Raw genomic sequence first — 23,554 nt, 5'->3', positions numbered from 1 at the left:
AGAATGAAGGTAAATCCTTAACTAATGGAACATTTACGGTTTTCACTGTCATTTTAAAATACATTTATTCAGGGAAAAACAAAGCCAAATAACAGCTGTTTCTTTTTTTATAAAAACATTTAACAATTTCAAATACTGAGAATTTGTTAAATTGCTTGCATTTTTCTTCATTTTACATCGCTTTAGACAAAGACATTGTAATTATGTTTTTCCCATCATTCATTTAACATTTGGCAATAATACTGATTAAGATGGTGACAAAATCTGAGAATCCACCTCCATCTTGCATAAAACTTAAATTCTGTAACGTAGCTACCAATGCTGAACTCGCTCTGTGGTTTTATACTCTATTTCTGTATGTCTTCAGTTGACCAACACATCAGCGTAACAACTGTACAACAACTCGGACTGAATAAACAGTCCCAAAATTGTTGTTTTAGACTTTAAACCATGTACTTAATTCCTCTAAAAGTTTGGCAAGGAGAATGACATGGAACGTGAATGAGCATTTGTCAGAGTTAAATGCACGGGTCCTGCTCCAAAGAAAACAAATGCAAAGCAAGGTGAATCTACTCACAGCAATATAGAGGAGGGGAAATATTCGTGTCTGCATATTCACCTCAGTAATCCTCTGAGCCTGGGCGTCTACCCAAAAATCTCATGAAGACATGGCGAAAACTAACTCTGAATTCAAGTTGGGCACCTACTTGACCATCTGTCCATCATAGGGGCTTATATCTGTTACTTAATACAAACATTCAGAGGTATTGTGTAGTTATTCTTGACTAAATATTAAATATGAAGACTAATATCAATTTAAAAATGGTTTTCCGCAATACTGTAACTGAGCTCTTATATGCAAATATGATATAACCAAACTGAGCCCAATGGCATGGATCTGATCCGGTCTTTCCAAAGGAAAATCCTTTAATGAAATTCTGAGGTAAGCTGTACTGCACTACATCATACTGTCAATTACATAATTTAACCACAGAAACCACCACCAACATCGCATTTGCTTCTTCCACAAGCAGTTTAACAAATACTGTTTTCTTTTAAAAAGCAACTTGCCGGTCAGAAGTCAGACATAAAAATAAATGGTGTGGTCACATGTAATCACTTAGATCGCATAAAAGGCAGTGATAGGTGCTTGGGGCCTGTTGAAGGCCGTGGGGTTAAGAGAAGCAAAACCCAACAGGAAAACCCCAAGTCTCACGGCCTGCCAGCATCAGGACAGGATTATGGAAGGTTTGGTTACTCTTTGGCTCGTCTTTCCTATTTCATCAACTAACCTTGTCAATTCTCTCTCTCCTACTTGATCTCACACTTTCCGTTAGAATTTCCATTTGCTAATCTGACACATTACTACCGAGATCACCAGGCCTGACCGCCAGTACTTTTCCCCGCCTCACGAAGCCGTGGCAGATGTAGTTTGTGCCACATTTTCAATCACTGGAATGCCTAGTAAAAGAGCATACTGTATACACTAGATGGATAAACATGTACTGCTTCGTTTTAGCTGTGTTCTGCATATTTGTAATGTTTCAGATGCAGTTTTTTGAAGCTGACAGGGAGAGTGCTCCATGAGGAGGAGGTTGGTCTTAAACAGGAAATGCTAGTGCACGGCAGCTGTATTTGACATGGATGAATCACAGAAGTGTGAAGAGGAAAAGTGTTATTTCTGTTTGTCCAACCCTTCTTGTTATGAAAGATTTTATTGCGGGTATGATATTTGTATATATAAAGTTGACTTTATGTATAACTAACAGAAAACTTTATTTTAAAAAAATGTCTTAAGACAATGCCACAGAGAGTATTTTGCTTAATTCAACGGGATTTGATGTCCACATGACGTTCAAGTTACAATTATTAACATAGGATGTCTGTAATTTCATGTTGTGAGCTTTACATATAGTAGGCTTCCGCTAAGAACAAAATCAGCCAAGCAACATGACGAACACTGCAATGATAAAATACTATATTATTAATATGGAGCTAAGATAAAGTTATCACAACCATGTACAGATTGATGGAGAGTGTGAACCAATGACAAGATGAGTACACCAAAGTCCAGGTCGACACGGCTTGCGTGGAGAGCAAGCTCTTCTACAGCAGCGAGTCATGGACCCTGCATACTCAACAAGAGAGTAGACAAAACACCTTTCACTTGCTTTGCCCTTCGTCATATCCTGGGCATTACCGGGCAAGATCCTCAACTGCACCCTCCTTTAGGGAGCAGGGATCTTTTTCATGTTCCCCCTTCTCAAGCAGAGACTCATGCAATGGCAGGGTCATGTTGTCCAAATGGATGCTGTCCAAATGGATCTCCTGAATGGCGATCCATTACAAGGAACACGGCCAACAGGCAGACCCCACCAGAAGTACAAAGACGTTTGCAAAAGAGATCTCAAGGCCTTTAGAATCGACCCAGATTCTTGGGAAGCTACCGCCTCAGACAATCGAGACTCTCCAACTTCAATGAGACCTTTAATCGCCAGTCTTAGGCAAAGCAACTACGGAGGAAAGCCAGGAGCCAAACTATCCAACCTGCCTCAGAGTTCACCTGTCGGTTCTGCGGCGGAGACTGCCACTCCCAAATTGGACTTTCAAGTCACAACCGACGTTGCACCAGTTATCCTCATCCGACGTGATCCATGGTCTCCCAAAAATGGCGGGTGCCTTAGGTCTGAAGAGATCCAAAGTAATTTGTTCTGCAATTGCAGTAAGATCAATAACATGCATTTAGAAAATAGATATAATTTATTTATAATATAAATATTTTTAACTAATGTTAATGCTTCTAACCATATTGTTAAATAGATGTTAAATCACAAAGTCTTTGAAACACAAATTTTTCCTTAATTCCACAGGGAAACTAGCTCCCTGTACAAATAGATACAGTATTTCTGTCCACACCATCTACTCAATGTAGATCATCTATTATTCATCTATGATGTTTGAGTTTGTCTGTCTTCTACGGGGAATGAAAGAGTCTTGTCTTTTAAACATGTGAGGTATGCATGTAATTTCTGATGTGGGTGTGCAGTGGTTTGGGTTCGCTGGCTGACAGGCCTCCACGTGTCTCTTGTATGACTGAATTTTTAATTTTGTTCATACACATCCTCGAAACATCTACTTCAGTGTTTCCCATCTCAAATATGATCCAGGTGCTGTGCCATACCAGGAGAGCACAACAACCCTACACTTATTCACCAACATAACCAACTCCCATGCTCCTCGCATACACACACACACGCAAGCAGCTGCAGATGGGTCAGGGGGTGGAGGCTAAAAGATAAAATATTTAGTGTTTATTATGAGAAGAGAGATGGAGAGTGGGAGAAAGACGAGAGAGCAAGATAAAAGATGTGAGGATTGACAACAGAGAAAACGCTCACTTTGCAGTATATGAATGTATGGTGAATAAGCAAAGGTGACAAGACATAAATATACAGTAGGGCAAAAAAAGGTCCCTGCACACTGAGTCCGAAATTCCGACCGAAATTTACGCATATTAAAAAATAAATACGACCTCACGTGTGTCAATCCCGTTTACACACTGCCTCCGAAACTTTCGTCCGTCATTAAAAAATTCTGATAGGGTTTGATTTTCTGCATTTTTCGCATCCGTAGCAAGCATTTTGAGAGATGTTTTGACAATTCAGAGCCACCGAATGAGGAATACAAAAAAACGCATACGAAAATTTCAGACTCAGTGTGCAAGGACCTAAAGGGAAAATGCTTTTATTTTGCATTTTTCTAATGTTAAATTTTATATTTTTTTGATTTTATTAGATTTTTCAACATTTCAATTTGATTAAAAGTTTTATTTAATTGTAAATATTTTAGTTTTTAAATATTAATTATTAAAATATTAATATTAAAAGTTGTTTTTAATATTTAAATGTGTTTGCTTTCACAACAGGATCGAGCTGCATGAAGTTTGTGTAAAACCTGATGATCATGTTATGCGGCATGATTTTAGAATGTGGAGTTCACATGGTCATGGTCACCTTGTTTACAATTTTTCAAAACCGAAACTCATTCAAAATCAATTCAAACTCAGAATGTGAAACTTTCAAATTTCTGCTTATTGTCAGGTTTAAATTAGGCTAGATTTTTAAGATGTTCAATGTGGCCTCAGATTTTGAAGCCCCCTGTATATGTGTGTAAGAGACCAATCTGGAAAAGAAAAGAGCAGAAAGAAAGAGGCAAACAATCTGTGAAGTGTCTGTCGAGAGACAGATGGTGTAAAGCAAAGTCTTATTTCTGACCTCTAAGCCTCTGCTGTACCCTACTGACGTGAATCTCTTATTATAACACTCCTGTACACAATTAAGCCTTTGACCTCAGCAGATCTGTTATCTTTCATCATGCACATGCATCTTTACATATGCTAGCACAATAATAAAAACTATAATTAATCTCACTCCATTACCAAATAGCACAGTGATGACGTACAGGTTAATCTTGATCAACAAGCCACTGAGCAAGTGCTTACAGGGGAAATGACGCAAAGTCTTGATAGACTTTCTAACAACTAACAGATTTCCTACAGCAGAGCCAGACATTAATTAAACCTTCAATTTGATATTAAATCATGTTACCCAGTTTGCTTTCCTGCTGTTCAGTCCAGATTTACTGTGTTTTGCATCCGCTTAAGTCTTCATCGGAAAAAAAACAAAAAACAATGTTGGCAGACAAGCTTCGACTGTTTGATTTTACTGGTTTAGCAGCATATTCCCACAGGTTGACCAGCACCAAACCAGCGTAAACCTAATGGAACAATCATGAAAAGATGGTCTCCTCAGTAAAGTTGTTATGGTATCTAAAGACTTTTTTTTCACCTTGTGCATACTAACACAAATGTAGAGTATGTCGCCCCTCTGTGGCCAAATATAAGAATTACCAGCTACCAGAAGGTTCATGTACACCTAAACATTTTGTTTTGTTTTTGAATGTCTTTGATCAGAAAATATCTAGTTATGCTGATTAGAATAACACAGCGAGTATAAATACAACATTTTCCAGCCATGTCTGAGGATAAGCAAACTAGATTTTCCAACTAGTATTGCCAGGAAGCTTTTTGGTTGGGCCATGAATGTTTCCCCTTTAACCTACGTAGCTGCTCAGATTGCTTACATCACTGTTTTGGCTGTAGTTTGCACAGTAGGGGATCATGGGATGGTGAGAGTGTGGCAACATCATGCCTGCCTAAATCCATCTCTCTTTCTCTTGTTCTCTCCCTCATTCTTCAACACAAACAGTTAGAGTAAGGCACACTACACTCGTTACCTCAAGCCCTGTTGCCAGAGAGGGGAAATAAACAGACGAAATCTGGACTGCTTGGAGTGAAATAAGATGAGCGAGAATCAGATTCAGTGCTGCTACGTCAAGTTCCCCAGCGCTGCTCCGCTTGGATCATCTATTAAACCCACTAAAGCTGGAAAAATAGAGGGATGTTGATGTTGGAGAGCGAGGAAGAAAGCAGAGTGTGCAGGTGTAGCATTATGTCAGAAATACAGAAAAATGAGAGAAGCAGAAGCATGTGATTGAGATGAGATTCTTTTTCCCACAATTACTCATTCACACATTCTCACAGTCAAAAACACACACTCCTTTTCCACATTTGACTTAAACACACCGGAATCCCTCAATTGTTTACTGTCAAATGTGATCCTTCCACTGTTGGTTTCAAGAAAGAAATGTAACTACCCTCAAAAGATTTGGAAATACACTAGGTTTCAAATTGAGGTTATGGACAATATCAGCATAAATCTTTATAATTTCTTGGCGTAAATGCATTAATGTAACTTGAAATTGTCATTGAAGACAAGCAATAATAATTTTCTTTCTGAGCATAGTTTTCTTTCTTTCTTTCTGAGCTCATTCTTTAAATGATAATTCAATGATGGGAAGATTAAAGCCAGGTTCACACTGTACGATATTGGCCACGCTTTGGCCGTCTGAGACAAATTTTGCAAATCCTAAACATTCCTCTGATCCTTGGCTAAAATCTGAAGTCTTTGTTCGTTAGTTTGACATGTTCACAGACAGCCGATTAATGACCATTGCAATCAAATTTTACCTCCGACGAAATTCTAGTCAATAATTCTATCCCTTAAAACTCATATTTGATCACCAAAATGACATATTTAAACATTTTGAAAAAAAATTTTTGTCATGCCTTAAAATAGCTTGAATGTAGACTAACAATACACCCTTGCCTCATGTAGTATACACGATTCTATGAAAATATGCAAATTTGCCCCACCTCCACTCACACCAGCTCAGAGATCCACTCGTTGAGGATCACATTGACGTGATTGGTTACAAAGTAGTTTGTGACGTCAGAAACGCCAGCGATTTCAAGCCGTGTTTTTGAGACCGTCTTTGGTTCACTGCAGTTTTAAGGAAAAAATACTCTGCAATGGTGTTGACTTATGAATTTGCACATGGTTTGTCTTAAAGCATATTAAAAACACCACATATAAACAACATTATAAACTTGATCTTCACCCCAAGGGGACTTTACGACAGGCAATGACCAAAATTAACGTTAGAGGTTTCTTTGTAGACACCATTTTAATCTGGCGTGTAATGTAGGCTAGTTCACTGACACCAAACGGGTCATTGATTGATGGACTAGTTTTCTTGAGTGTGTCCGTTTTTAACGCGTCTTGACTGTCGTACAGTCTGACATTAATGACAACTGAGATCTTACAGTGTGACATGACTTACAGCAAGAATCATGTTTGGAAGCTTGACAAGCAACAATCGTAAAGGACTATAATAAATCCTACAGTGTGCACCCGGCTTTAGAGCAAGAAAACTGGAAATCCTGCATAGGATCACTTCTGAAACACAGACTCAAGGATGAACATTTTTCCACTTCTTTCCCCCAGACCTCCACGCTTTCAGGAAAAGCGGTGCAGTTCTGCATGGTCACCTGTATTCCATCTGCAGATATGATCATGTTCCGATGATTTAAACACATACACACACCGAAGTACAGTAGGTTGTTGCTATGGTCTCTGAGTCCCATAGAAGCTGATGAGCTCCTGGCAGGATCTTCTCAGTACAGATGCCAAGGGGCAATCAGCAGAACAGACCATGAAACACAGAGCGGAGATTACCAAGGCCCCCCACAAACACTCACTGACACATGCGTCACAGGCTCAAGAGCTCATTAACTGGCTAGTATCATCAGTGTCAGAGATAACTTGTCAATTCAAACGATTAATTAAATGTGTAATGCAACATTAAGCAAATTCAATATCATTACTCTTGGTGTTCTGTACTTTCGAAACACTGTGTAAAAACAATGATTCTATTGACAGCCTTGGTTCTGAACTGTAAGAAATAAAAACAACTGCACATTATGTGCATATATAGTGGTAAAAAAAAGATTACATCTTACTCGTTTTAGGTGCAATTTTCAAATGTGTAATTGTGCTAACTGCTACTTACAAAGAAATACATTTGAATTGACTTAAATTAAAAATGTTTAAGGTGGATAGAAAAGAAATATTCAACTATATACAAATTAAATAATTACTATATAACATTTTAATTATAAAAGGGAACATTCTGCATGTAATGTAATAATTGCACAATGTAAAAAAAAATGTCTCATTCTGTTCTTCCTTACTAACTCCAGGACTTCAAAAAGGTTAATTTTGTAAGGCTGCATTTCCCCAGTACTATAAACCATTCAACAATCAACACTAGGCCAACGGTCTCCAGTGGACATTAAAGACAACAGAGGACGGAGTGCTAACAGGGTCACTGTTGATCCTCATCAGTACTGGGCTCATATCTGTCAAGCATCCCCTCTGGATCTAGAATCAGCTCCCAGTTGTCTATATGATTATGTTTGTCAGGACACAAACTGAAAAATCTAATGCCAGACCAGCACTCTTCACCCTGAGAACTTAAATAGGAGCACAAGAAGTGAGGAGAGGGTTAGAAAACCACCAAACACCATCATTAATCACAGCTCAACTCCGGCCAGAGTCACTGACAGTCCATGACCACTTCAGTCAACCAGCCCATTTGTTAACTCTGCTAAAGCTGGTTTTTATTAGCTACATGACAAACCGACTTCTAACTGTTTTATGTATTCGGGTTCTTCATCCTCTTGAGAGAGCACTGGGTGGATCGTGGGAATCATGCAGATTTCAAGGTGGTTCTCTAAATGGTATGAATGTTCAGTTCAGATGATCGAACTGATCACAAGACAATGAAGGGTGAAAACACTACAAAGGTTTTCCACAAATTCTGATGAAGACCAGCTACATGCTCTGAATATGATCTCAAAGGCAGCCGCTTGTGACTTGGATGGGACTTTGAAATCGTACACACTGTAAAAGAGTAAAGACATTAATGATTTTGGTGTTCACTGGCCGGTTAATACAATAAGTTGTCAACTCCACTTATTCTGAGAAGGTCAGAGTTTAAATTTAATGTGTCCTTTGACCTTACCAGAAATGACTTACCAGAAATGGTTTTAAACAATTATGATGCCAAGGATCATCAAAAATGATTACCCTTCCTAAAATACAAAGACAACTTTATATTATATAAATTATACATATTTCCTATAAACACCCATATACTGTGTGAGAATAGACAGTGTTAAAAAAAAATTAACAGCCTTTATTATGTTATTGTTTTACTGTATTGAAGCCAAAAACTAATTATTAAGTTATCTTATATTCAAATATATTCAAATATTGACTATGTTATATATTGATTGTATCTTCTCTTCTAGCCACTATCAGAGTATTGTTAGATTCAGTGTTATTTTAGTATTATTTATACTTCAGTTGTATTATATATATTATTTATTATACACATATTTCAGTTGTATTTGTACTATGTGGTAACTTCAAATAACAGTACTTTATTTAATGTTTGCAACATTATCTAATTTGTTTACTTTTTTGTTTTTAATCTGAAATTTAAATATAATTTCTGCTTTATTTTGATTAACAAACTATAGTCAATAGTTTTAGTAATGAAACTGGTTCCTGTAGATGTATATGACTAAAAATAAATAATTTCAATTTTCTTGTATAATAGGTTTCACAATAAATATCGTTTCCCTGCAATTTTCCAGTAAACTTTGACAGCTTTCTCTCAAATTTTCCACAGACCCCCTAGAACGCTCTTGCAGGGCTCCTGAGTGTCCCCAGACTCATTTAAAAAAAAAAAAAAAACTTGATCTAGACTTTTTGAAAGACTTATACAGTACACTTGTTTCATCTGTTTAATTAAGCCCTCAAAGAGTCTTTTGTCACATGATCATACAAATAAAATATTAATATTAAAACGTTCCCTCCAAATGTCTTTCTCTGTGACATCACATTCCATCTTAATTATCCAGTGTTAATAAAAATAAAAGTCATTCTCAGCCTCATTCCCAAGTCAACTTGTAGAGCAGCCCTTTTCTCTCTGCATCCACTACAACCTTCATTTCTATGGCCTTAGTCACAAGTTAAATAAACGGCAGCTGCTGGCCGCACCACAGAGGGTGTTATGTAGCGGGAAACAGAATGAGGACTGATGACAGAAATCGGACCCCATTTATGTGTAAGAGATTCCCAGGTGTGCCTCAATGTGTAAGTGAGTGCTAGTGTGTGTGAAGAGAGATACCCCACAGGATTATGGGTAATTACATCATTGTTCTGAGTCTGAGAAAGCAGTGAGGTGAGAGCTCTCATTTTTAGCAGAGAGTACAGCTTAAATTCCCTCTAAGAAAGAGTATGTATTTTGTGTGGAAACGCACCAGTAAGCACACACTCAATATCAAAAGCCAAAGATGCAATACAGTCTCTTTACATGTTCTGACGGTATTAACCACATGTGAGCTTACTGGCACTTTAAGTTATTAAAAATGTATAATAACTCTCCAAATGCGCACATACATACACACTTACTTTGACAAGAAAAGCACCAGCACTGGGGTCCAGTGTGACTGCTAAATTTTGGCTATGTTTTGGTTGGCCAACAAGAGCCAATAAAGTGCTCTGTTTATTTTTAGTATGATCAATCAGACTGAAAGACTGACCAAGTAGAAAAAAGTTCATGTTTAGGGCTGCTACTAATGATTATTTTTTTCAAATGTAGGCCTATTTATTTAAATTAGTCAATACATTTTAAATGTTACATTTTTCTTCAGGAATATCTCCCAACTAATACTGTGATATGCAGTGCGCAGAGTACTTGAACTGATCCTGAGAATCTGAGAAGAGTCATTTTGAAAACTAAGAAGAACTAAACATTTTAACTGCACAATTAAAAGTGGATTATACCACTTTGACACTATAATCTATGGCTCTTTGAAAAAAAAAACGGAATTTGAATATCCTTCCATTAATCCATCAAAAAAGCCACCTGGGGTAGAGCCTGCCCTTAAAAAAGAAAAGAGTTCACCCAATGATCATGGTAAAAAATAATCATAATGACCAAGGCATTTTTTATCTTTTTTGACGTATCGGTAATGCTTGCTTTACCACAAAGACCAATGATGTAAAGTGTAGTACACAATATACACAAACCATGCAGTTTAAACAGATACTCTCAGCTGAAAACTTTATAAAAAACACAAGGAATTCCACCTACAATGTGGAAAAATAAGGCACACCTTGTTTATTATACATTAGGAGTGGGGTTGTTTGAACCACAAATCACATTAATTAGAAGCTGCATGGTTTACCAAAAACACTATAATATATTGTACAATTTTACAGACGTAAAATGCACCTTTTCACTTTTCTAACTCGTTAAGTACCTCACATGTCCCTTGTGAATATTTTATTATTGATTGCATTTTATATTGCAGCAAGTAAAGGTGCGGTCACATTTATGAATTTCGTAAAATTAAATTGGCAAAAAAGTCCATTGATCATTGTCAGTAGTGTAGCGACGTAATGCATGAAGCACAGCTCACACAGGAGACACTTTCAGGCAGCTTTCTGTTGGTCTAATCCAGCAAATTCCAGTGACCAACTTGGTCCCATAGTGAAATTTCTGACCACACACGACACGGAATTGCTGATCATGTGGATTCTTATTGAAATGACTTATCAGAAAACATATATGTTTTCTGCTTGTTGTGACAAAGAATACTGTTTCCGGGTCAAAGTCTCTACTTCTACTTCCTCTATCTTATTTCTAATGAGAATACTCAACAACCATTAACACTGTTGATTAAAGGTCACACATTTAACCTTTTCAAAAGTCATAGTGTATATTTCAGTCTCCAGTCTCACGGCATCCTAAACTTCAACATTTTATAACTCAAAATAGCTGAATAACTAACCATCTGAGATTTCGGTATAGAGATAAAGGTTAGAATCATCATTTTCAGGAATATTACAGCACAATGAGTGTATATTAGCATCGTTTGTTGTTGCATCTGATAGAGCTTCTGGACTTGTAAACAGTGACCTCAGACGTAAGAAGCGGACTGAAACACAAATGTTTTTAAGTAAAGTGAAGATGGACATTTTTAATTAGTCAAAATTAGATTAGAAAAAATAGATTTATTACATGGAACATATGTGTTTCCATGCATTTTGTTGAGACATATTTTCTTTTATAGCCTATTGTATATACAGTACATGGTTGATTATTCATGTTGCTTATGTATTATACAGCTTTTGTTTTGTGTATTCATTGATATTAATATATTAACTTTTTTTTCCCAAGTGCATGGAAGTGTATGTATTAAAATGGATCTAAAATATGTAATAAACTATTCTTATTTTGTATTTGGTTCGGTTTGTTTATTATAATAGAAGTTAATGGTAACCATATTAAAGTAACACCAGGTAACTTTTCAACCTTCATAATATATTTCCAAGTCTCTTATGATGGTACATCGAATTACAATAGGTTGAATGACACGTCTGCCATAGCCTGACGGGGTCTGTAGCATTTTTAATCGTACTTTTAAACTTTGGGTTTCGGGTAGTAACCGGCGAACAAAGAGAACTACAAAACTCGACTGCTTTACGGCATATACGTCACTTCCACCACCACCCCCATTTCTTTAAAATCGCAGGGCTGTCAAGTGTCACGCATTGAATTTCTCACGCTGAAAACTATTTGTAGTATATTTAATATGCCACAGCGCCCAAAACTCTGGCCGCGCCGCTCTCACTGTGGAACAGGCATGAATTCAAGCGCGTCTCCTCTGGTGTTGTTCGTCTGGTGTTGTTAGCCAATCAGAAAATAGCACTATTGTATCTGGGTAACATTTAAAGGTGCGTTCACACCGCCGCCGACTTGAGCTTCCAAAGCGGCCGGAAGTCATTCATTTTCAATGGAAGCTGGCTTCTCTCAGCTGCAAGGAGCGTCAAATCCCTCGGCGTCGCGTTTTGGGCGTTTTGAGCGTCAATCAGAAAGTTGAAAGAAGCTCAACTTTATGGTAATGAGCTATGACGCGGTTCAGCGGCAAGCAGCGGCAAAACGCCAGAAACCAATCAGAATAAAGACGTCCTTCACTCTGGCTGACTCCGGAGAAACATACGATGTGAACTTTCGTTCCTACCAAAACATTAGTTCCGAGAAAATGGAGGAGAAGCTGATAATCGCTGTTGCTGGGTTTCCTATCATATATGATATGACGTTGTTTGCTTACAGGGACCAGTTACAAAAGAACGAGGCATGGGAATGCAATTCATTTGCTCAAGGTGACAACGATTTGACCAATTGCACTAATGCAAATAATAGCCTAATGCAAATAATAATAATAATAATAGGTAATTATTATTTTTTTTCCCAGACCAAATGTGACCAAAACAGTTATAAAAATGCTGTCATTATAAAAGTTTTTTTCAATGTATTGCTTGTTTTTTTCTGTTTATTACATTTCATGTTGTGACACTTCTCTTCTCCCTGCTACGTCAGAGCGTCCAAAGCGTCAACGAGCTTCCCCGTGCTTTTTGACAAGCGTCCTTGACAGAGCGGCCAGAGCTTCTTTGACGCTCAAGTCGGCGGCGGTGTGAACGTACAGTAACGCAACAACCAATGACACCCCGTAGTCTGGGGTGTTTTTTTGTCTGCCTGAATATGTTACGGAACCTGTCTTATCCTCCGTTTATCTTCATGAATCAGGTAATGATTATTTGTCTTGCCTCAAGCTATAATGCAAATCGATTTGTAAAATTTGCAGATTTATTTATGGTAGCTCGATATTATAATATTGACGATATATGGTTATTATCTACCACTCAAACATTGCATTGAAGTATCATATAGATTCAGTTAAACGGTAACCAATAGACTAGGCTTCTATAATGACACTGGCTTGTAAACGTGATCATCGCAATCATTTGTCGTTAGACAAATAAATAAAACCCATGAAATTATATTCATATGACATGCTGAAATATATGCCACTGTACAAGCAGAACACCTGCATGTGACCTCCTCCTACAGTGTTCAGGGCTATCATGGTTGTCAACAAATGCACGATGACAGGGTTTACGACAGTAGTAGGGGACAATACTGTTTCCCAACTGTAGGGGACCCCGAGAGCAAAAGTTACCTGGTGTTACTTTAACAACATGAAATTAAATAAAAAAATATGTAAACTGGGTTCCTGGATGCACCCAAAGCGGTTCCACATAATAGTGCCTTATATAAGAGTTCCCTCGGGAAACCCTTTTTAAAGGGTGCCTAGCCCTTTCACACGTAAGTAAAAATATTCTAACTGACCCCCCAGCGTGAGTTTTTCAAAGCGACCGTTATTTAGAACTTGTCACTTTAATGTTTCCATGGTGACGCATCATTGCTTGTCACGTGACACAGCGCAACCACAACACAGCGCTGAATGAATGATTATCTGCTTTTATGTAATTTTCCCTTTTTTATTAAATATATTAACAAATGCATTAGCTATAGCATGAAACACTGATATTCCGATTGTCAAATATGTGCAAGTGGATGTGTTTTGATGTTTAAACACCTTAGTTTATAACGATCGCGTTGGTTGAGCTGTATGCGCGATGGGCGGCGCCATGTTAGTTTGTTTCACAGTTCAGAGAATCGGATCTGTTGGATTTAACTTACACGTCAATTCCTCCACTTCTCACGAAATGCATGAAAGTAATTGGCCGGTGAACTGGGAGAAGAATAGGGTCAAATCTAAAGCTGCTTACACAATGTGTATCTGATATGAATAAAACGTGTCGTCTTATTATAATGTAAAGGACTATTATTGCCGCTTCCATAGACATCAGTGTGTATTTTACAAACTCAAAATCATTGTTTTGCTAGTACTTGTGTGTATTTAAATGTCTGAAACCTAAAATAAACATTATGTGGTTGAAAACACTCAATAGTTGTGATATATGACAGCACTGAGTGCGTCCTTCTCTGGCTCAGCGCCAGCAAACGCGCGAAAGCACGTTTGAATTTAGCAGTTGATCACGTGATGCACTGACCGTACTAATCACACCGGTGTGATCGTACGCTCCAGGGACCAGCCAAGACTGATCACACCGGTGTGATCGTAGTGTGAAAGGGCTAGAGGATCTACAGATGGTTCCTCCGGTGTGGCAAATTGAAGGACCCCAAAAGGTTCCTCCAGATACCTTTTATTTTTACAGCGTAGGTGTAGATCAGCTGCCAGCAGATCTAACAAAGCACTAATATGCAATCTGAAGCACTACTAGAACTTTCATACACGCCACCTTGGCATGCATTTAGCCCTCAAGCACAGGTGTGAATTTAAAGCATCAACTGCTGTTGTGGCAAAACAATCATCATCAAATAATTTGTAATTAATAAATTGACCAGATACATTTTGGACATTCACAGCATGCTCAGAAAAGAATTTGAGTTACATTTATGCATTCTAAAGCAGCTTAAAGCAAAATTAAGGTATACATTTTTAACATTAATTCATTTAGTCATGTCAAGCATATATAGCTGAACAGTGATGTGTTGTAGTGCCGGGCTGGATAGCTTTAGGCTCACATGAGTTAAACATGTTTTGGTAACACTTTACAATAATGTCACATTTGTTAACATTGGTTAATGTATTAACTAGCATAAACTAGAACCTGGCTGTCGGCACCTCCTTAACAACACTGCTGTTCTCCAAATTGGATAACCCTAAAGATTTGAATCAATTAAGCTTTGTTTTGAAAAATTCAGTCAAAATTTTAAATCAGGTGAGAAAAGCTTTGTCCCTGCCGGAGACCATATGCCAATTTGTTACAATCAGTCCTTTTTACCCCCATGGTCTGATAGAACTTACCATATCTGGAGGGAGAAGGGAGTTCCATTAAAGATCTTTATGTTGACGGGCGGTTTGCATCTTTTAATCAGTTAAGAGAGAAATTTTATTTGCCACATGCACATTTTTTCCGTTATTTACAAATCAGACATTATGTGAAGTCCCAAATTTTTAATTTTGAACTCCTCCCGGTGAAACATGTCTTTTTCGATGTTTTTTTAAATCCTCCTGACTCTAGGCATCTTATTTCTAAATTTGTTTGTTTATTTGGAAGTTGCATCTCAGCCCCTACTGTAAGATTTAAAGAGGCCTGGGAGGAAAACCTAGGAGTTGAGCTCTCCATGACACATGGGACAGGTGCTTAAGATACATGCCTGTTCAGTCAACAGCAGACACCATCCAATTTGAAGTTATTCACCGCTTACATTACACTAAAGCTAAATTGCATAAAATGTAACCCTCTGTTTCACCAATGTGTGACAGGTGTTAGGTGGCAGAGGATACAGCTTCTCATGCTTTCTGGTTTTGCCCTTTATTGCCTTTATTATTTTGGTCAAGTATTTTTGACTGGTTTTCCAAGGCTTACAATAAGCCTCTTTCACCGGATGCTGAACTTGCCATCTTCTGCCTTTCACAGTGCACCTCTTGCCACGTATATTGCAACAATCCTTAATGCTGGGTATGGTCGTGGCTAAGAGACTTGTCACCCTCACCCCCTTCCTTCCAGATGTGGAATATGGACATGCATGATAAACTCAGATTCACGTGTAATTAAACTTTTGAGTATAGTGACTAATTATTCTTTCATGTTTTGCTCAAAACCCCATTCATTACTAAATCAAATGACCTGTTTGTAATATTCAGCTTAAGTATGCAGTGCACTGATCATGTTAAGCAGAAATTACTTAGGATGTCAAATTTCTGTATGGGGAGGAGCGGGGTCATTTGAAATTCTCCCTGTGAGTGAAGAAGTGCCCGCTCGTGGCGACGTCGTGGCTGTTGGTTTTTTAAATAAGCCTTGCTTAAAGTCGAATGGTGAGTGTTTAAACAAAGGATTTGTTAGTAACGTTTAGCTTTCCTGGAAAATTCCTGGACCAAATGAGTGGTCCGGTGACAAGAAGTTAGCTAAACGCTAAAGTTAGCATAATGCTAACGTGTGTGTTGACAGTTTACAATGTTGCACGTGTCTGCATGCTTGACTGAGGATAGCTTATCTCTGTTGAATATAACATGTCAATTCGAAATGGTGTTGGTTAAAGTTGTTCATTAGTGATTTGTTGCTTCTATTGCGGTAACTTAGATACATTTTCAGTTGATTCGGTCATACTTTTAGTAGTTCTAAAGTTAGTAAGAGGTTGGTTGTGGATTTGAGGTGGGCTAAATATAAATTCCAACTGAGTTGTGCTAAAGGTTATCTTTTGTTCTTTTATTTCACAGGTTCTTGTGAAGATGCAGTGGAAGTGTACACAGTTGTTCACAAGGGTGTCACGGATATTATTGAATGCTGTGCCATATTCCTTCACTAAACAAGTTGGAATTGTTACCAAGCAGTTTTAATACCTGTTTTTTGGTTATTTCTACAATAACACATTGGAGTGTTACTTTGCAATTTTTTATTAAAATAAATTGCATTAAAACATTGAAATGTATTGTTTAATTTCTTAAACAATACTTTATAAAACATTTATATGAACAAATTTTAAGTTGTAATAAGTAATGTTTTGCTTTATATTTGTTATATATGTAACTGGGTGGTAAATGCCTTTAAAGTTTGTTTTTCTCCCTTACGTTAAAGTCTTTTATTTAATTATTATTTTCCATGTTTAAATATAAAAACAGAGACTACCTGTATTTCTTTGGAGTCATCAGCGGGTGGCGCTTTGTGTGTTGTCCATGACAACGTGTTTGCGCTCTTGCCTCACGGCATCCGTAGTATATTTTGTTGGTGAGATGTGCAGTGGGCAGTGCAAGAGAGACGCGCATTCTTGACAGATTGTCGACAATTTGAGTCATCCATGGGTAAATAAAATGTTTTGTAAATATATTGTTTGTTTACTACCATTTGTGGATGTATATTTTGTGTTGATTTAGAGAACTGCCATGTTTTGGTAAGTTATGTTGTGTGTAATGTCCACAATGATATGACGTCACTCCATGCGGTCTAGGCCATGTTATTTGGCGTTATGCCAAATGTGATATACTTCATCTTTTCCATTTTGTTTCAGGTGGTTTTCATGTATTCATAATTTAATGTGATTATTTACAGTGTGCATCATATTGTTGGAGATTTCAGCCCTTCGTGAAGTGAAAGTGTTGGTGTGTTGAAGCTGATTATTATGTGAGGGTTATTTTCTCTAATTTCTCTAAAGTGATAAATAAGTGGGTAAAATAAAAATGTACTTACATTGTTTTGTTTTCTGTGAACAGTATTCCCACTGCCGTATTGTGGAGGATCGTGGTTGCGGACGAGATGGCCAGCGTGAGACTGATCGTGTTTCCAGTGTGTCAGGCGTGACGGCTGCTGAGAAGACTAGTCCAGCTTGACGGGGTTCCAGTTGTCAACGTGTTAGCTCCCAGGATTTCTGGCCGCATCCAGGGACTGTGCACCAGCACGAGGGTGAATTTGAGCTACCAAAAAGTACTGTGAAGGCTGAAGTTTGCGCCAGAAACATTTATCTAGGACTGAGTTGAGTCAATTCTGAGTTGATCCTATCTGTCCTGCATGTGTAAAAAATGTCTGACTCTGAAGAACTAACTGAGGAGGAGGTGCACGTCCCTGTCGTTGGGGCTGTGGGAAATGATGTCATAGAGCAATTGAGGGGTCAGATACAAGAGTTAAGTGATTGGAGAAATTATACTCTGGCCAATAGGGCTGCTGGGGGAGGTAACTCAACCCGCTCTTACATTTATGTTCCTCGAGAACGCCAGTTTCAACCTTTTAGCGGGGAGTATAACAAAGATGGACGGTCTGTAGAGGAGTTTATTGAGGAGGTGGAAAGGGTTCTACGGGCCAGAGACCAGACACAAGAAAAACAGCTTGACTTTATCATCTCTCTTTTGAGAGGGCCTGCACTGGAAGATGTGCGTTTATGTGTTGGAAACCATTCCAGGCGGGCCAGTGACTTGTTTACTTTCCTGCGGGAGGCATTCGGGGAACGGCGTAGCGGGACTCAATTGTTGCAAACGTTTTACAACCGCAAACAATTGGATGGGGAAGATCTGCGAAATTACTCTCATGCACTCTCGCGCCTTTTAAGCTCTGCAGCAAATCAATCCCCAGGTGGCTTGGCAGTTTGTGGAGGGTGTGCGAGATGCTGCGTTAAGGCGAGAGCTGCGTAAACTAATCAGAGATAAGCCCCACTTGACCCTGCTTGAGGTTCGAAATGAGGCTGTTCTTTGGTCCATGGAGGAAAGCAGGCCGACCAGAGTAGCAAATAGTCGACCAGTCCATTCAGAATTGCTTGGTCAACCGGGTGATACTTCTGTCGGGTCTGAGAAACAAACTTCTACTCTGTTGAATGATATTTTACAGGTGATTTCCCGGCAGGACAAGCGAATAAGTGAGCAAGAGCAGACTATTTCCGAGCTCACCAAGGCAGTCAAGGAGTTGACTGTGCAGCGTTCAGTGTCTGTTCCGCAGGATTATGTACCCATATCTAAGCTGCCTCCCAGGTTTACAGAAGAGGGAGAACCTATCTGTTTCAGATGCTACGGGGTTGGGCATATCGCTAGACATTGCACCGTGAGACGGGGTGGGAGATCAAAGAGCGCTGGCAGGACAACTGAAGGGCAAGAAAAACAAGGTCCTTCTGTTGCGGGCTGTCAGGCAGCACAAGGGGTAGTATCTGGTTCACCACCTCTGGGAACTAGTCGGGACAGGTTCTTTGAACGGGCTGTTGGAACGTGCCCGATGGTAGACTTGAACATAAAGGGTGTGCCAGTGTCATGCTTGTTAGACACTGGTAGTCAGGTCAGTACCATTTCTGAGGGGTTCTTCCGAGAGCATCTATTTGGGGATGATCGTGATGTGATGTCTACCTCAGGTTGGCTAAAGATCACGGCAGCCAACGGTTTAGACATTCCCTATTTGGGTTACATGGAGCTGGATGTGGAAGTTATGGGGATGACCCTGCTGGAATGTGGGTTCTTGGTCGTTAAAGAAACTCCTAGTCCGTCGTCGGTGGCCGTGCTCATCGGAATGAACATCATCAGTAAGTGCCGAAGAATTTTTAATGCTGAGTTTGACACCACGCTCGGTGGTAGGCTGGATTCGGACTGGAGGGCAGTTTTCCAGCAGGCACAATCAGTTGAGTTAGTTGAGCGAGTTTCATTTGCACGGGTCGTGGGTAAGACTCCTGCTCATGTGCCTGCTTGGTCGGCAGCTACTGTCCTGATTAAGGGGATGGAAACCATTAAAAAGGATGGTTCAGCCTGGTTGGTAGAACCAGCAAATACGGCCTTACCAGGAGGTTTAGTTGTAGTACCTACCTTGATTTCATCGGAGTTACCCGTGTGTCCAGTGAGAGTACTTAACTTGTCTCAGGAAGATCTTTGGCTTCAGCCTAGGGCCCGTCTAGGTATACTGTCTCCCGTCGATGGTTATAGTGTGGGTTCGTCCTGTGAAGTGAGGTTCCAGCGAATTTCCGCAGACACAGAACAGGTTACTATGGGTGAAGGTCATGGTTCTGAGCCTCAGGCCCAGTCAGTTTTGGATCACATTGACATGGGAGGCACACTTGAACAGCAGGTTCAGTTAAAAGCTGTGCTGGGCAAGTATTCCAGCGTGTTTGCCCTGGAGGACGATGATCTGGGTTATACAGATAAGGTTCAGCATGAGATACATCTGACTGATTACGTACCAGTGAATCAGCCATACCGGCGAATTCCACCAAATCAGTACCAGGAGGTCAGAGAGCACATCACCAAGTTGCTGCAAAAGGGGGTTATTCAGGAGAGTGGGAGTGCTTACGCCTCGCCTGTGGTACTTGTGCGCAAAACTGATGGGTCGCTACGGTTGTGCGTAGATTATCGAAAGCTCAACGCCAAGACAAGGCGTGACGCATTCCCACTACCCAGAATTGATGAGAGCTTCGATGCCCTCAGGGGAGCGAAGTTCTTTTCAACGGTGGACTTGGCCTCTGGGTATCATCAGATTGCGGTGAGGGTGACCGGGATAGGGCCAAGACGGCGTTCACCACACCTTTTGGCTTATTTGAGTACCGGAGAATGCCGTTTGGGGTCTGCAACGGACCGTCTACCTTTCAGCGGCTCATGCAGTCTGTTATGAGCGATCTGATCTTTCAGGTGTTGATTGTGTACCTAGATGACATTTTGCTGTTTTCACAGACTTTTGAGGAACACCTGGAAAGACTAGAGATGGTGCTGAAACGGTTGTCAGATACCGGTTTAAAAGTCAAGTTGGGGAAGTGCCATTTTCTCCAAGACTCTGTGCGATTTCTTGGCCACCAAGTTTCGGCACAAGGGATTTCTCCTGACCCAGACAAGGTTGTTGCAGTCAGTAATTGGAAGACCCCAGAAACGGTCAAGGAGCTGAGGTCATTTCTAGGGTTCTGCAGCTATTATAGGAAGTTTATTGAGGGCTTCTCGAAGATAGCTGGACCCTTACATGATCTGGTAAATCCATGTTTGCGTGAAGGCAGGTGTGCAAAGAGTGGTCGTCACTTTAGGTCTGGTTGGTCTAATGAGTGTGATCATGCATTCAGTCAGTTGAAGTGGAAGTTAACAACGGCACCTGTGCTTGGTTTTGCGGATTTCACGTGCCCCTATGAGAGCATTCTTGGCAACCAGACCCCTGGAAGTGATTACAGTGGACTTTACACTGATAGAGCCTGCTTCTGATGGGCGTGAAAATGTTTTGGTGGTTACTGATGTTCTCACAAAGTTTACACAGGCGTTTCCCACCAAAGACCAAAAGGCGGATACCACAGCAAAAACCTTGTTGAAAGAGTGGTTTATGAAGTACGAAGTCCCTGAGAGGTTGCACTCCGATCAAGGTCGTAATTTCGAGAGCGAAGTAATTGCTGAGCTGTGCAGACTCTATGGTGTGAAGAAGACCCGAACCACCCCTTATCGGCCGCAGGGAAATGCCCAGTGTGAACGGTACAACCGAACACTTCACAATCTGCAACGTACATTACCACCAGAACGTAAGCGCCGTTGGCCCGAGTACTCAGAGGCACTGGGTACTTCAGGGTTGAGAGGTGGCCAGTTACAAGAATCAGCGGGTACGGATGGAGACCCTGCAGAGTCTGACAATGTGGTCCTTAATGTAGAGACTCCAGTTGAGCGTGTCCAATCGGAGGAGCTTGAGATTGGTGAAGTGCATAACCCAGTCCAGAGAGAATTGCCAGTTCCAGCTATGCGCAGAAGCAAGCGAGCAACTGCGGGTATTCACACTAATCCTTTTCATGCACCCAGGTCCGCTTGTCATGCAGTGAACGTCAGCACGGATATGGTGTCTCAGGTATAGGCCAGGATTGGCACTGCATTGTTTGAAAAGGCATTGCAGGGTGTTATGAATGCCGAAATGGGTGATTAAGGGAGTCATCGAGGACGCTGACTTGAAGCAGGGGAGGATGTAACCGGGTGGTAAATGGCTTTAAAGTTTGTTTTTTTCCCTTACGTTACAGTCTTTTATTTAATTATTATTTTCCATGTTTAAATATAAAAACAGAGACTACCTGTATTTCTTTGGAGTCATCAGCGGGTGGCGCTTTGTGTGTTGTCCATGACAACGTGTTTGCGCTCTTGCCTCGCGGCATCCGTAGTATATTTTGTTGGTGAGATGTGCAGTGGGCAGTGCAAGAGAGACGCGCATTCTTGACAGATTGTCGACAATTTGAGTCATCCATGGGTAAATAAAATGTTTTGTAAATATATTGTTTGTTTACTACCATTTGTGGATGTATATTTTGTGTTGATTTAGAGAACTGCCATGTTTTGGTAATGTTGTGTGTAATGTCCACGATGACATTAGGCCATGTTATTTGGCGTTATGCCAAATGTGATATACTTCATCTTTTCCATTCTGTTTCAGGTGGTTTTCATGTATTCATAACTTAATGTGATTATTTACAGTGTGCATCATATTGTTGGAGATTTCAGCCCTTCGTGAAGTGAAAGTGTTGGTGTGTTGAAGCTGATTATTATGTGAGGGTTATTTTCTCTAATTTCTCTAAAGTGATAAATAAGTGGGTAAAATAAAAATGTACTTACATTGTTTTGTTTTCTGTGAACAGTATTCCCACTGCCGTATTGTATTGAAAAGTTTGATAACGGACGTTACTCTTATTTTTGATTTTTCCTTTTCTTTCTTTGCATTTTAAACAGTTGTATTACTGCAGTGCCGTGTTAAAGAGTCTTGTGTTTATCATACACAAGTGGACTGTGATATTTAGCTGGTTTTAATTGTCACCAGCTCTGTGAATCTCATTCATTTAATTTTGTTTCTTTCTGCTCTTTTCGATTTATTTTGTGAACATTTAAATAATTGGAACTGTTTCTTATCAATTAACTCGATAAACCACATTTGAACATCAGTAGTTTTTATTTCTATATCATTAAAGGAATAAACTTAAAGTAGATAGAACCCCCAAATGTGTTCCTGGTGGTAAACCTAAATCCCCGGTCACACATATTTCTTTGCATGTTTAACTTAAAATACTTAGTTTAGACAACATGCCTTAGGGATAAAAAATTATGTTCACTAATGATTTTGAGTAATGATTACTAAAGCAAACTTGATTTGCATCGACTTAAGGTTCTGTGTTAATACAACTTAACCCATTGTTGTTTGTTCTGTTTTAACTTGAAAAATCCTTTAAAATAAGGTATTTAAAAAAACTAACATGAAATAGCATTACACTTGTTTCAGTACTTATTAAACTTTAATATTAGTTAATAAAAATACAGTAGTTTATTGTTTGTTCATGTTAGTTATCAACCCTCTGGGGTCGGTGTTTTAAATACAACTTTTGGTTTTAATAATATATTAGTAGATGTTGAAATTAATATTAACATTAATAAATGCTGCAAAAGTGTCACCAATGTCTTTTTATTATAAAGTGATAAAAAGGCTAAAGAAATGATGAGTTAACAAAAACAAGCAGTAAGAATAAATTATTGTAGCATAATTAAAGGACAATGCAATGATGAGTTAACAGAAACAAGCAGTAAGAATTAATTATTGTAGCATTATTAAAGGACAATGCAAGTAATGTAACCTTGTAAAACAAGATTAACTAAACCGACCAAAATTGAAACCTTAATGGCTCGCCTACT

Source organism: Siphateles boraxobius, unplaced genomic scaffold, assembly GCF_051911475.1.
Source record: "Siphateles boraxobius isolate OS27281-9 unplaced genomic scaffold, OSU_SipBor_1 20, whole genome shotgun sequence".
In the NCBI taxonomy this organism is placed as follows: domain Eukaryota; kingdom Metazoa; phylum Chordata; class Actinopteri; order Cypriniformes; family Leuciscidae; genus Siphateles; species Siphateles boraxobius.
The sequence above is the reverse complement of the archived record's forward strand: the minus strand, read 5'-3'. Positions refer to the sequence as shown.